Source organism: Cryptomeria japonica, chromosome 5 (assembly GCF_030272615.1).
Source record: "Cryptomeria japonica chromosome 5, Sugi_1.0, whole genome shotgun sequence".
Classification (NCBI taxonomy): domain Eukaryota; kingdom Viridiplantae; phylum Streptophyta; class Pinopsida; order Cupressales; family Cupressaceae; genus Cryptomeria; species Cryptomeria japonica.
Genome location: NC_081409.1, coordinates 355,108,218 through 355,125,590, shown reverse-complemented (window position 1 = coordinate 355,125,590; position 17,373 = coordinate 355,108,218).

Below are 17,373 nucleotides of genomic sequence, written 5' to 3'. Positions count from 1 at the left end.
GACATATGCCAAAGCCCTACTTGAAGCCCCTAGAGAACCTAAAGAGAAAATATTTGGTAGTGCTGAAACCATTGAAATCAAAGTACAAACACTTAAACAAAGGAAGAAAAGAGAGCAATATATTAGGAAAGCAACTAAACAGGTGAAAGAGATCAAGGAAAATGTATTGAGTATCACCGGTATTAAGGAAAGTGACTTGGAAGGGTTACAACCGGAAGCTCACCTCTCACCAATTGGAACTTCATCTGACAGTGAAATCCCAGCTGAGTTTAAGAGAGTAGAAAGGAAAAGAAAACCTTCACCGGTACCCTCTTATGCACCAAAGAAAACAAGAAAGAAACAACAGGCAGTAAGGCCTCTAGCAAAGAAAATGACACCAAGGAAGAAGAAGGAAAAACAGGTTATCCCTCCTTTAGACAATCTTTTGAATGAAATAATGGATGATGGAAACTTGTCTAATGTTAGTAAATTGTATGATACTTTTACAAATGAGGAAAAGGAAAGCATAGAAAATAGTATCATTCTACACCTAGATATCTATAAGAAATTTTTGATAGAGGTTGTAGATGATATGCCCAGTGACTTGTATAGATGACTTGATGCCAAGAGGCTAGCTATTATGGAATTGGATAAGAAAATAAAAGTTGAAAAGCTACTTGTTGTACACCCTGTTAAATAAGTAGAAGAAATTGATGAGTTAATAAGTGAAGCTAACAGGACAATATTTTCTAGTGGTCATCAACATGTACTTTAATGGCAGACAGAGTTAATGAAATCACTGAAGAGACAACAGATAAATGGGATATCTTCTTTGTGGAGAAAGAGAAGCAAGAAGAACTCAATAGACCCAAAAATTTCAAGGTCTATCAAAAGGCTAAAGACAAAGGTAAAGGCAAGGTAGGTGGACTACCCAACATAAAAGTAACAGACAATTTGACACCACCTCCTTCTATTACTTCACCAGTTGAAACTGTTGACACACCGACAACTAAGGATATGGAGACTACACATGAGGATACGAATTCTGATTCTGAAGTTTTATACACAATGAATATTGATACACAAGAGGTCAATATTGTGGTTGATAAGGAAACCACTAGTGAGAAGAAAGACGTGGCTACTGAGCCATCGGTTGAAAATATTGCAGTTGAAACACCAGCTGATAATGTTGAGATTGGGGTTGAGACACAACTTGAGCAAACTGGACAATCAGTTGATCCCCTGGTTACTGGAATGGATACTGACAATACCATTAATGCAAACACTGAAAAACCTACAGAGTTAGAGCAACCGACTGATAACACAGAGAAACCAGTTGAGATACCGACAATGGACAGTACAGAGGTGCATACTGAGAAACCGACAGTAAATACCACTGAGACATCATGAGAGAAATCGACAGTAGAGAGCATAGTGAAACCCACTGAGGTACATGTTGAGAAACAAGAAGAGAAAAAGGTTGAGTCATAGGTTCATGCAAAGACAGTGCCACCAACAAACCTTTGCTGATAGAAATGTAGACACAAACTGACCTACCAGAGGTCAATACAAGCAAAGAGGTTACTCACACTGACACAATGCAGATTGTTAAGGTAGTTGGACAATCATCTGGTTCTTCCATGACATAATTCAAACCAACTAATGTAATAGAGGTATTATTGGATTCAATTAAGAAAATCACAGAGTGTAATGCACTAGCATATAAGGCTATTGATGATACCATTCCTATTCTAAAACTGATTGCACCCAAGTGCAAGGTGGACAATAAAGATTCCTTAAGTCAATTAGACACATTGTCTAAGTATATCACTGGTAACATATTGACAGTGGAACAGATAAATGAGGAGACACTTAGAGAGAAAATGCATAAGGAAAAGGAGAAATTATTTGATGAGACAATAAAGAAGTGCATGGGACACATTGACACCCTCCTACCGGCACTAAGCAAAACAATAATGGAGTTTAAGGAATTGTACAGAGACACATGCAAGACTAATATTTTGACAGTGGATATAGACAAGAAGATCAGTAATGTGTAGAAAGAAAGAAATGATATAGCTGACAACATCATTGGATCACTTGAACCAATATCAATTATTGAACAGGAGATAGTTGAATTTGAAGAAAAATTTGAAAAATTAGAGAAAGAAAAGGCAAGAATAAAATACAAGGCAAAATAACTTAAATGTAGACTCAGTCCCAAATTGGATTACCTCATCTCTTTAACGAAAGATATATCAGAGGCACTTGTTCAAGGATTGAAGACACTGGAAGAGCAAATGCATCACCTCACTGGTACCATTCAAAGAACAGAGGCAACATTGAAGGACAATGACAGGCTCACTGAGAGCCTAAATTTTATATTAGCGGACCTTTTTCAGATTGTAACCAACCGGTTACAGGGTTCTAGCTGATAACCACACTCAATTGACATTTTGACAACCTTTGTCATTGATGTCAAAGGGGGAGTAGTAGAGAAGAGAAAAATCCAATGACTTAGAGATCATCTGCTTAGGGGGAGCACACAGTTTTGGTAAGATTTTTGGACTTCAATTTTTGGATACAATTTTGAATTTTTCTCATGGGTGTTGCCATCAATGCCAAAGGGGGAGATTGTTGGCATTGCACACTCCAATGAGAATTGTGGATGATTGAAGGTATTTTCATTGATGACAACCTTGCAATCCTATGGCACCGATAGGCACCGACACTGATAGACTCTACACCAGCAGATAGTTCACCGGCAATGACAACGATGATTACCGACACCCCAGCAGACAAGATTTTCATTATTATATTTTGTATTTAATTGTAATATCTTTTTGTAAGCCGACATGGCATATTGTAATAAGACTCATATATAAGTATGAGATCTTGTAGATCATTTAAGATGCGGACATGAGAAGATTATAGCATAAGCGAATATTACAGAAGTAATGTGCGAATATTAAGGCAGATTTTGGAGTAAGGTTTATGCTTACTGTATGAGCTTAAACCGGTACTGAACTTGGCATAGCAGATGCTGAACTAAAGCAGTACATTATATTGGATTTGCATAATCCATTTTGTAAGTCAATGAGACTTCCTTTTGTAACTAAGCAGTGAGCTTTAGGCAATTGGCCTTCCTGCATGTGCAGGCCTCTATTGTAGGTAATATCCATCCATTGGCTAGTGAGTGAATATTTTGGGTCACAAATCCCACCGAGGTTTTTCCCACACTGGGTTTCCTCGCCAAAAATCTTGTGTTATGGTGTGCTTTCTATGTTGTGTTTATTGTTCATATTTACTGCATTAATTCTTGTTTACTGGTACACTGTTTTGGAATGCAATTTATTTAATAAGGACAAAAAATCTATTTACAGATTAGATACTCATTCACCCCCCCCTCCCCCTCTCAGTATCTTTGGGAATCCTAATAGTCTGTAAATTAAAGAAATCACTGTATGGCCTCAAACAGAGTCCTAGGATGTGGTAGCAAAAAATTGATACATATGTGTTGAGTTTGAGATTTGAGTGTTCTAAATCAGATCACTATGTTTATTATAAACCTGATGGTGATCATTTCCTGTACATTGCATTGTCTGTTGATGATATGTTATTCATTGGTAAAGGGAAAGGTATGATTTCAGAACTAAAGTCTCAGCTCGCTGCTAAATTTGAAATGAAAGATCTTGGTGTAGCAAGGCACATTCTTGGGATGGAAATTAAAAGAGATAGAGTGAACAAAACACTATGGCTAGGACAGAGTAAGTATGTGAATTCAATGTTATAGAGGTTCAACATGCAGGATTGTAGACCATTATGTGTTCCTTTTGCAGTTGGAATGAAATTATCTGCTGCAAATTGTCCTACATCCCCATCAGATATGAAAGAAATGAGCAGAGTGCCTTACAAAAGTGCAGTTGGAAGTTTGATGTATGCTATGGTCTGTACTAAACCATACATTGCCCAAGCAGTGAGAGTTCTGTCAAGATATATGTCTAATCCTGGTAGAGTTCATTTGGGTGCAGTCAAAAGAGTCTTCAGATATTTGAAGGGTACCTCAGAGTATTCTTTGTATTATCATGGTAATTTAGTTGAAGACGTGATTTTCCTTGATATTCATGGTTATGTGGATTTAGACTGGGTAGGTGATATTGATAGCAAAAGATCCACCAGTGCTTATGTGTTTACTTTATTTGGTGGCGCAATTAGTTGGATGAGTAAGCAACAGGCTGTGGTTGCTTTATCCACTACTGAAGCAGAGTATATGGCAGCTAATCATTCTTGTAAAAAAACCATTTGGCTTAAGAGACCAGGTTCAGACATCGGAATAAAACAAGGAGCTGTGACAGTTTATTGTGACAGTCAGAGTGTGTCTGCCTAGCTAAGAACCTGACATTTCATGCCCGGACCAAGCACATTGATGTTTAGTATAATTTTGTCGAAGATGGCAAAGTGAAGTTGGTTAAGGTAGAAACTTTGATGAATGTTGTAGATTGTTTAAATAAGGCTGTGAGCACAAAGAAGTCCAGATGGTGTTCAGATTTTATGGACCTTATGGCCCCTAGCAATTGATTCATTGTGTTGATACTCTCTTTTCTCTTTCAAGGTGTTCGATAAGTGGGAGAATGTTGGGAAAATGGTGTCTCAACCTTGCATTTACATGATGCTACTATTTATAGTAAATTTTCATTTAAGCACAAAATGGTGCATAATTCTCACAGAAGCTTCCGGTTGGTTAGATAAGCATGCTGGTAAAGTTTTGTCATAAGATCGCAACTAGTTTTTGTTTTGGAGGGGTGCAATTAAAGGTTTAAACATAATTTTGGGGAATTTAGACCCCCCAAAAACTCCCTAAAAAAGTGGGTGTAAATGGTGTAGAGGTTTATGAGGTGATAGAGCACTTCATAAGATTTCTGATGCTTCAAACAGTTTGTCAATCAGGCACATGGTTTGCAAGTTATGGCCTCTAGAATTTTGTACTCCTGAAATAAGAAAATATAAAATGTATCGAACACATAAATGAGTTGTAAAAGGGTGAGACAAGTGTTGATGTGTGTTTTAACATGTCATAGGGAATCTAGAAGGGAGATAAGGTCAGCTACATCTTATTGGGTGGTTTTAGCCCATGTTTTTGTAATACAGTTTGATGGTTTCTTGTATTGTATCTCCTATATATGAGGTGTGTGAGATAGAGGTTGTGTGTAATAGTCTTATGGCTATTGAGTTCCCTCTGAATCTCTGATTAGTGGCACTCCTGCGAAGATCTTGCTCTGCAAGTATATTATAATTTGTTTTTGATTGCTGAATAATATATTGGGCAGCTTTTAGAGTGTGGGGTTTTTCTCTCGAAAGGGTTTTCCCCACGAAAATCACTATGTTATGGTTTGAGTGTTATTATGTCTATTTCTGTTTTATGTAACTGTTGTAACGATCTATAAAAGTTTTTGCATTATCCTCATCTCAAGGTTAGTGTAGGAAGTTGTTCCACTACTTAACTTCCTTACACCTATATCCCAAAATCCATCATCACATATCCCTCACATGCTAAATCTATTTTGGGACCTTATATCCAAAAATATCATCTTCCATCTTGTCTCAATCATACCCTCATCCACCAATCCCATATCCCTATCATGCTCATCACAAACATTCCACTCCTTTAATTCCTAATCAGGATCAACAAAGGCAAATACCCCTACATCCTATCCAACATCATACATCCATCAATCCATCCATAATATCTCCACATCTTCCATCTTCTCACACTCATACCATTGCCAATAAACGCAATTTGGATGCCAAATGAAAAATGCATAAAGCTAAACATCCACAACAATGTAAAGATCACTATGTCCCCTAAAAAATACATGCTCCCACAAAACAAGATTTGATCCAAAAATGCATTAAATCCCAAAGGCCACAAAGGCCCACTAAAAAAAAAGCAAAAAGAAGCAGTGCATTCAAAAGAAAAATTCCCAATAGCACCAAAAGTTGCTAATCCATCATCTAAGAATTCCTCCCCTCCATTTCATAAATCCATTTTGGGTCCCTATGTCCCAAAAATCCCTATCATAACTCCTCCATCATATCCATATCCTCCATCAATTTATCCTCCACTCATTCTACAACCCCCACAACATGTGCCAATGTTGATCCCGACAACATCCCCCTATCACACTTTCTTTCCATCATTCCATCCAATCACTTTCCAATGCCATCTCCCTCACACCACATACATCGCCCATCAAAACCATATAATCCACGACTTTGCATAATCCACTCATCCTGATAAGGTTGCATCAACATCCAATGATCACTACACACATGCTCCTTTTACCTTGATATGGAACTTGATGCTTGAGTCCTCCATCCCAATTATCACAGATCTTCCAAATATAGTTATTCACATTCATCTCCATCCATAAACTTCCTCCTTAAAAATAAAATAAAAAGTCAAAAAAAAAAGAGAAAAAAAATATACTTCCAATGGTGAAAACTTGGCAAAAGGTGTCTTGGACAAGTACCATGATGAAAACCTAGAAAACATGCATCATGTGTAATCCCTAGATCCTTTTATCTCTCCACACTTGGGGGCAAGTTATTCTAGCTATCCATCCATCTTTTCCTCCATCCATCCTATCTACCATACCCATCATATCTTATCCCTTTCATTTCCTCCATCCTCCTTTGGACATTGATAAAAAGAAAATACCACCATGTATACATTCTCTGGACACCTCTTGGCATCCATTTCCCCATCATCCATTTTTTATCTATTTCACCTCCTATCCACCCATCATTCCTCTCATCCATATAATCATTCCACATGCCTAGTTCATAGTCCTTGTCCACCCATCATCTTATCTTCCATCCATATCCCTCATACTCATGTCACCTTATCATTCACCCTATTGTATCCCTCCTACTTCCTCATCATGAACGACATATACTAAGTAGGGGCATCTTATTTCTTTTTTGTCATAGTCCTTGAAAACCCTATCAAACCCACCATCCATTCACTAATCCCTTATGCAACAATCCTTATCTCCCAATTCCTTTGTCCCTCCATCCATAATAATTTCCTATCCCCATCCTCATCTATTTCCATTTTTAATCCAAAATCCTTTCATCTCCTGACCCTTATCTCATTATCATTTCATCTCCCAAACCTTATCGTCATATCCTCCATCTTTCAATCACTATTTTTATACCATTCCATCACTTCTTACATCCCTTGTCATTGGTATCTCACTTTAGGCTACCTCTATGTAATCCAATCTCATCCATCCCATCAATCCCAATGTTCCTCGCAAGTCACCATCGCATGCAAATCCTATCCACATCCTCCTTGCAATCTAACATCAAACACCTATCAAATCCTCCAATCACATCCATGATCTTGTTCCCAACCTTTTTGAAATCCTTCACAATCAAATCATCATCATTGGGATGTATCCTTCCCAATCCTTTTGTTGTTTCAAGATATATCATTCCCACATCAACAACACGCCATCAACCATCAATCTATCTTGGCTTTTCAACTTGACTAAGGCAACATCATATTTTTCTTTTGGTCATCATCCACATTCCTAATCCCTTATATATCTTGTACATCTTATAAATAGTGCTTGTACATAGTGTAGTCATGTGTCTCCACCTAGGCTCATTTGTATATATGTGTCCTTAGGTCCCATATTTTGTGTCTGTCAATTATGTGTCGTTAAGACTGTGTCCATGTCTAGTTGGTGCTTCAACAATCATCCCTTGGTGTTCGTGGAGTTTCAGGTGTCTCCCTTGTCTCTTGTCATAGAAATCCTAGTTTGCTACGGATCATTGGTCTTCATAGTATGTATCCTTATATCAGACCAATCAATCCCATCCATCAATCTTTCCTATGGAAAAAGGTAATTAAGATACTTGTTATTTCTTTGGTGCTTTTGGATCTTTATTTATCTCTATCTGAGCTTCCTATTTTTGCCTCCTTATGGTCACCATGATCCTTTATATCATGGTGAGCTATGAATTATGAAACAAGGGAAATCGTCTTTCTTTTTTGCTTGTGCATGTTTTCTTAATGTGTCTCATGTTGTTCCCTCATGAGATCCTTGTGGTCTCATGTTACACTAGGGAATATCTTTTGCTTGTGGTTTTTGTAGCATTGCTTCCCTCAAGGTTCCTTGCAACTTTGTGAGATTCTAGACTAACCTTTTTGTTTATTGTGTCAGTCTTATGTATTGGCTATGAAATCACCTTGGTTCCTCATACCTTGGTGCCTCATAGACAATGCTAAATCAGAATAAGTGCTCACTTCATGGTAATTACCATACAATACTCAATCTTTCCCCATTTATTTATCCCACATATTTCTAATCTATCCATCCTATCTTTCCATCACCCTACTTGTTTCCTATGCCCTCATCTTTTGCATTGATATCTCAATCCACTTTTATTTCATTCGTCTTATGTTGCGTCCATCCCGTCATTGTATTATCCTTGCATGTCATCCATCATATCATTTCATTATCATCTAGCATCCCTATGCATAATATAGACTTGTTAGTCTATCCATTAATCATTTTCATCCTTTCATCACCAATCAAGCATCCTCATCAACATCATAATCCTAATCCATTGAATCCATAATGCATTTTCCATCATCATCCTACTCCATTGCATCCATAATGCATTTTCATAATCATCCATCATGCATGCATTATCTGATCCATTTCGAGAGCACACGTGTGTTCTCTTGAACCTGCATGTCCTCTCGAGGGGGCATTCTCATCTCTCATCTTTCATCATCTTTCATTCTAATTACTCTTTTGGATGACTAGGGCATCTTCCCTAATCTAAACATTTTTTTCCAAGCTCTATGTCTTAATATTCTTTGAAATAATGCTACTTTGTAACACCATCTCAAAGAGGGGCAAAATGTAGACATCTAAAATTGATCACTTTTGTTTGATCATTTGATTCCTATTATTCATCTATTCTATCTATTTCTATTAATCAAATAATTCATTATTATTTAATTAATTATCTTTATTCTTCCATCTTCTACCCTATTTCCTAAGGTAATTGATTTAATTAATTTACCTATTCAACACTACCCCTTAGACCCTCATCCATTAATTAAATAAATACCCTTGTTTATTTAATTAAAATCTTCATCACCCCTTTTCCTCCAATTTTGAATTAAAATTAATTCAAAAATTCTATTTATCCTCATCCACCTGCATTCTCCTACATCTCCCACTTGCATCCTAATCCCCACTTAACCCACTCCCTAATCATGTGCACACACTTAATCCTTGATTAAGTTAAATTCAACTCCTCCCATCACATCAAGTACATGGGCTTGTCCCCTCATGTGCCCTAAAAGGAATTTTTAATTCCTTTTTATTCCTCTCCTTCATCCTCAACCATAGATCATCAATCAATCTTGACCATTCACACTTTTCATCCCAAATCATATCTATCAAACCCTTATCCATATTTAGTGAGCACACATCCAACCAAATATCATGGGCAAATCTACTCAACAAGGGGTTTGGCATACTTTGATTATGATATTTTTTACCTCTTTTAGCCTAATCTTGATGTTGTTTTCATTTATGCTTTTGGGTTGCTTTCTTAGTTATTTCAGTCTATTTTGAAAGCATAATTTCAATACACACACATGTATCATAATCATATTATATCATGACATCCTTCTTAGTCGAAACATAACATGTGTCAACATGGTCACATAAAAACCATATTAAACTTTAAAAGACTTAAGATAATAACTAGGGGAAAGGACCCAGTAGTTGTGCACCCTAACTTCGCGCTTCTCAAAATCCTATGTGGAAATTTCAAATCACTCTGATTTTTTTACAGCAGCTTACTTGGCAAGTCCCCTGCTTATAACTAAGGTTTCAGGGCCACATCAGCATGCTTTTTGCCAAGGTGTCCAAAACAGCCCCCAAAAAAGTGAGACCAATAGGTGTGCAAAAAGGCCCCAATACTTGTGCAACTGAAGTGGCATCACATGATTGGTTACTTTTCACAACAAATGCTATATTTCACTCAATTATTGGTGCAATGTTGTACAAAAGTTGGACATTAAATCAGCAAGTATGGGGGTATTAAATCAACAACTTCTATCACAAGAATTGGAACGCGCTCAACTGCTGGGTCCTTTTCCCTATAAACTTGCTTTAAGCATGACATTATTTATCATTCTCAAGATAGTGAGCAAAACTATATCAATCAAATCACATCTAAAAATACAAATAATATTAGTAATAATAATATTCTTAGTCTTCTAATATCATTTACCTTATGATGCAACCCCACATTCATATAATAGTCCAATTCACAAACTAGATAACACTAAAATCTATCATTTATACTACTTATGATGGTATATCATAACTTGGCACCAAAAGATCTATATATATCTATATGCATACAACAATTTTTTATCAATGGTATAAGTAATATTTTTCAAACAAGACTAACTTTCATAGCTCTAACACTAATTGTAACAATATTCTCTTGGCCTTTTAACTATATCAATGATTTGATAAGAAACAATACCACTTACCACTATTGCATTGGATAATGATAAGCAACAAGTTTTCTCCCCACCAAACATTCATAAAATTACTGCTTAAGATATTGTGATAGTATTATTATTCCTTAACACTCGCCATTGTTGCAAAAGAATGAGTGTAAGTGATCAATAGTACATTTTTGGTTTACATGGACAACCTATAAGGAAGGTGCTTATCTTTAACCCTTTGTAACATGCTTCTAAGACTCATCTATAAATCAATATCCAAAAATTATAATGATGATACACTCTATAATGTCATAGTGATAGTGATAAATATAAAAGTATTGCCAATAGCTACCCAACAATCGAATGTAAGGCATATGCTTCCTTTGATGGCCAAGGCAAAACAACTTTTCATAGTTGTTTATATGTGTACATATTATTGTTGAAATACATTAAAGATAAATATGAATGTCATGATATGCAATGATATCTTACCCAAACAAATACATATGCAAAAGTAAGAGCATGTGCTTGAAATACAAACCACTAACATAATTCCAAGAGAAAAAGCACCAACCCATATACTAAATGCAAACTATTTGACAAAATTTAATAAATGCAAGCTTCACTCCTTATAAATGAACTCTAATAGCAACAAAACAAAACAAAAATGCAGTGAGTTATGTCAATCCCAAGTCAAGAGAATGTATTATGCTATTAAAAGTTATAACACCCTTCTTTTATATATAACTAGCTTATGGGATATATGTATGATTATCATGTTACAACATGCATTAATATTGTCAAAATATCATTGTATAATGCAAGACAACATTAAAAAAGGAAGCATAAGGAATTCCCCAAATGGACCACAAATGGTTAATCCCTCTAACCTCATAGCAATAAGATATAAATATTCAACCCTATAAGTATAATGATATTGCATGAGCCATAATGACTCATTTTGAACAAGGTTATCAATCAACATACCAAAATTTTGAATTTGAAAGTTAACATCTCAGTTTAGGCTCCAACACCGACCTATAAGATTAAATTCCTACTTCAAAATTTATCCACTATCAACAACAATTACCACATGAGAACCTCATCACTAGGGAATACATTGAAGATGTTTTTAATGTAGGCATTGAAACATACTCAGTCACCTCTCATTTGGCTTTCTCTATTTTTGCTCTCAAAGTGCAATGACAAACATAACATGCCTATGACTATGAAAATGCCTAGGTAGGCTTATTTCCCATGAAAATGCCTAGGTAGGCTTATTTCCCATGAAAATGCCTTGTAGCATTATTTCCTATGGCTATGAAAATGCTTAGGTAGGCTTGAGAATTTTTAAATATTTTACACTAGACATACCTACTCCTTATGTGCAATCAAATTGAGTTCTACATTAAGTTATGTTAAATTGCTGCCCAACCCTCAAATTTTGTGCCAACAAAGTGCACAACTACTCACAGTGAAAATAAAGTTGTGGTAGATGGATAAGCTAACGTTCTTAAGGCAATAACAAGGAAGTCATGGAATTTTCCAAATTTAATCTCTTCTAGTAGCACCAATTAGCATAGTAAGGTTGATATGGAATGTGATTGTCCATTGAGACCACCATCAAATTCTTTTATATACTTCTTCACTTTGACCAACAAATTTGAAGTTTTTATCAATGCCTATAACTACAAATACACCCAACTACAAAACAATGTTGATAATGAATTGCGAGCAAGATTGTATGAGAGATCTTGCAATGAATAATGCCCCATGTTCTCTTTATTAAGGAACATCCCCACAATAAGGAATGGGATTCACTCGAGTAGAGGAAGAATGGCCCAAGGGGAGAGAGAGAGAAGGTGATCTATTGGCTATGTCCTATAGAAGAGAGGGTCATGACTCCTCTCCCCACTGCAATTGCTATGCTCTACTCAGTTGGGTTGGGGCCATAACCATCTAGAGGACACCTAGATGCTCTCTCCCCTCAAGTTGAGAAATATAAACCCCAAGCTAACTACTTGTTACACTAGTGAAAAGGAGCCAAGTAGAAACATGTCATTCCCCAAATCATTCTTTTAGAAATATTCAACAACCTCCTCTTTCCATTGTAAAACCATAAAGAAATTCCCCTATAAAAGTTGTAGAATAAGATCCATAATTTCACCAAACTTCTATCAAACCCATTTAAGCTTTTCTAGGACCAATGTTTACCAAACTTTTTTCAAACTACTTTAAATACGTTGCTTGCCTTGCCTCCCATTCTCCCTAATTTTTCTTTTGATTTGCAATGTTTAGTATGCAAGTTTCCTACCATGGAGGATGTGCCACAAACTAGATAATATAATTGAGAAATTTAACCCATCACAAAAATAAATATTGATGTGACCTTGAAAGCTTGAGAATAAGATTTTTAAGGCCATCATTGGAATAATATATGTAGTCATTGTAATTTGTAATAAAAAATTGGAAAAGAAAGCTCACACTTTCTAAGGAGAGATAATTATGTGTTAAATTGAATTGAAAAAAATATTTAAAAGCCTAATAGAAAATTAAGATATTTGATGGTAAATATAATAAAAATTGGTAAAAATGTCTTATTATGTATGGAAGAATCTCTTAAAAAGAAGATAAACTCAATTTTAATGTATTTATAAAAAAAAATCTAAAATTAAAAAAATATATAAGAGTACAACAAACAACTCAAGTGAATGTCCTCTAATACACTTGAGAGTCAATAGAAATTGTAAGGCAGAAACAATGGTAAAAAAAAAGAATAGAACACAATTAAGATGAGAAAGGAATTTCATAATTAAAGCGATAAACAATGGCGATGCAATAAAAAATAGATTAACAATATCATTTAAAAAAATAAGATGTAAATGGAGATATTCAAGATCTCACAAAACACACAAGGAGAACATTAAGTACGATGAAATACTTGAATGAATAAAGGTTAATAACATCCACAAGGCCAAGGACATCGATGGCTTCGTGCTCTACCCTCAATGACACTCCTGCTCGGGAAAGTTTGAAATTTGTCGTTGCCACTTCCTGTACGATTGCATCGCTGCTAGGTCAACCCATTTTGCCCCTATTGTGGATGATTCCCACCCCGCCCTTCATATGGGTGTTAGTGCCAGTGTGGACGTTGAGGGTTCGGACGCTTTTGGTGCTGTTGGTGCCACAATCCTTAGCATGGGTGATCTTGTTCCTCCCAAACCTCCTTCCTTTGCTAGTGGGCGAAGCTTTGCTCACGTGGCTAGATCTATAACTCATCCTCCCAAGGGAATTTGTCCTCTTCCTTGTGCCAAGATCTCCCCTATTGTGGTCGGTGACCAGGAGGTTGTGGAAAATGTTGGTTTCTACCAACACCGTGCTTTGGTTTGCAAATTTGTTGGGTTTTGACCTTCTCTTCCGGACCTTCGTCGTTGGGTGAGTAATTCTTGGAAGCCTTTGTTGGCATTTGATGGTCTGGTGATGCTCTGATGAAGATTGGTGTTTCCTGATGCTTACAGGTTCTTAGGAGTTGTCATTGATTGCAACTCAACCTTCTAATCTAATCCGGTATGAAGTTTTGGCTAACCAGATGTCTTGGATAAAGTGAACCTGGATTAAGATTGTCAGTGCAGTTCAGTATATAGTTTTGTGATCATTCTCATTTCCGGTGAAGCAGGTTTTGGTTTCGATGATCAGTGATTAGTTGATTGGGTATATGAAGCAGATTATCACGACAATCCACCCTTCGGTGTCAATTCCTATGCTTGTTTGAAGATCCAATATCTGGTAGAGCAGTAAAGGAGAGTATTATTCATGTTTGATGGTGTATCGTGTGTCGGGATTTTTTAAGTTGATTCCGGTGGTTGGAAATGTGTTTGGGGTGATATGTGAGACTTATAGGAAGCGTGTGATCTTGTATTTTGGGTCCGGAATATGGTTCGGTAATAGATCTAAGTTGACTTGCAGCTACACGTTTTACATTTTGATAATTGGTGAAGCCGACTTGTGGAAGATTAATTTTTGTATGTGCGGATATATAAGACCGATTTAGATGATGCATTTAGGGTGTGATATGATGTGATTACGCGTAGTTTCACATGTGCATCTTGATCTTGGTTGATCCGGTAAGCAGTTGCAAAGCAGAATAGAGCAGATAAGCAGATCAGTTACAACAAATCATTTTGCACTTAACCAGAACTAATTTTTGGCATAATTAGATGCTCTTTTCTAGTTCACTACGTATTGTAATCAATTTGTAATCTCTTGTAAGGCAATGAGCCTTCCTCCGGGGTTGTTGCCCTATTTTTGTAACTTGAGCAGTGAGCTCTAGGAAGTGTGCCTGAATGCAAGTGCATTCCCCTTATGTAATATTGTTTTGCTACTGGCCATAGTAGAAAAATATTGTGTGTTCAAATCCCACCGTGGTTTTTCCCTTTTGGGTTTCCACGTAAAAATATTGGTGATATAGTTGCATGGTTATTTGTCTTGTGTTGCTACACTTTACTTTCTTTTATATGCATCTGATAATTAAAGAATCAAAATAAAAAGCTTAAAATTTGCAGAACACTGATTCACCCTCCCCCTCCTCTTAGTGTTCATTGATTCCAATAGCCTTTAGTTACTTATGGCATTGAGTTTTTTCCTTGTGCTAAAGGCTTTTTCATTGCTTCCTTTACTTCTACTCATGATTGCGATTTCGTTCTTGGTAAGTTGTGGGCTTGGGGAGATCACACTCTCTCTATCAAGCCCTGGTCAACTTCCTTCAACCCCCTTAATGAACCTCTTAATGTCCATCTGGTTTGGGTCCACCTTCCTAATCTTCCCATCCATTTCTGGGAGCTTTCTTGTTACGAGGCCATCGATAACTCCATTGACATCTTCTTGAAGTTTGATGATGCCACGACTTCCATGGGTCATTTTACCTTTGCTCGCCTGTTAATTAGTATCAACAAATCTTTGCCCCTCCCTAGGGATGTGGTTCTAATGATTGTGGATAGGCCATGGACTCAATCGTTGGATTATGAGGGCCTCCCCTTTTACTGCCACAAATGCCTTCTCAACGGGTTACTTAGCTTTGACCTATTCTCTCTCCTGCCATAGAACTGATGCTACTTGCTGGAAGGATGCTACCGTTGATCATTTGACAATCAATACTTCTGAGTTTGATTCTGTCGACTCCTCTCATGAGGATGATGTTTCCTCCCGGGATGGGATGCCCCTTACTGTTGATGAAGCCTCTGCCGACCCTCTTGTTTCTGTTGTTGTGGCCTCATCCACCCCCCCCCCCCCCGAGGCTCCTACATTTGTTGCTCCTAATCTGCAACTCCGCTCTACTCTTGGCAATTCTTCTCATGATGCTATTCTATAGCAATAGTCTATTGTTGTTCTATAGCAACAACATGACATTAACTCTGTGGGGTCCTCCCCACTTGATTTTTCTTTGGATGTTCCTAATGACAATATTGCCTAGATGGTTGTTTGTCACAGGCGGAAGGGGAAATCCCCCTCCTTTTCCCAAGCCCCTTTTTGTCAAGTTTTGGGTGTTTCTCCCTATTCTTGAGTTGGGTTTTGGGTTGTTGTAGGTTTGACAAGTTTTCATTGTGGCCTTTGGCCTTGCTGTGTTTGGCTTGTTTGACCTTGTTTGTTTGGGGTTTGCACCTTTGTTTAGTTTCTCTCTTTTGCCGCCTATAGACTGTTGTATACTAATTGATAGCATTTTGGCTATGTTAAGGGTCAACATCCTTGTTAACATTGCTATTTTAATAAAAAACATCCACGAGGCCAAACAACCTATGGGACCAGCAGCTAGCCAACAACACCAATTAACATAAAAGACCAAAACAAGTTGACCACCATCACATCTATTTGATCTCCCTTTCCTTTTGGATCTTGGATCTTCTATCATGAATCTTGATGAAGTAGCCAACAAATTTTGTTATCCTTTCTTCTCCATATAAGTTACTCAAGGAGCCGACATTTAAAATCTCTATGTAGTTGACCCGGATATCCATATAATCGGGACACTATGATGTGCCATTCCATCTCCACCAACTCCATAGTACAATAGCAGCATATTATATTTACCTACTCTATTTAGGCACCGTCCACCTTCTAGTTTCACACTTAAGTTGGTGTATACTATTTCTTAGCTAAGCCATTAACATTTTTGCTTTCCACTTGATTTCCACTCCTATTTAGTTCTTTTGCCTGGTCATATGAAGGATTGAAATGCTTGGTACAGTGTTCTCTTTTCCTCCCAAGTTGCCTTGTTCGCATGCTTTATTTGACTTTTTCTTCCACTTACTTTCTGATTGCTCCATTGTTATTTGGCCACTTCTATAAGTTGAAATTCCACTTATTCATCCACTTGTCATTTTGTTTCATCCATGTGCTCTTCCTTCTATCTAGTTTCTCTTCTACTGACATTTCAGGCCAATGAGACAGCTCCATATTCTCTAGCCTCTTTAAATAACTTAGCAACTGGATCATAACTAATATCTCCACGGTAAAAGCACCAGCTTCAGCTAAGGCAATCTCGTAAAGAAGGATAATTAAAACTAAACATAAAGGACATAATACTAATCCATTTCCTTCAATGACAATAAAGCTAAATGTAAAGGACTGCACCAAAGCAGATTAAAAAAGAAAAAAGACTTCTCTGTAGTATAAAAAATTGTCTTTTATGTAGAATAGTGCCTTTCTTCATTAAACCAAATCAGGTCGGGCGATCAAAATAGAGGGCTATGGATAAACTAGCCTAGTTAAAGAATGAAAATTGCTCTGCTGGTGGGCAATAAAAATATCAGTATCTATGTTTTAAAATAAAAATTATTTTGCATTAC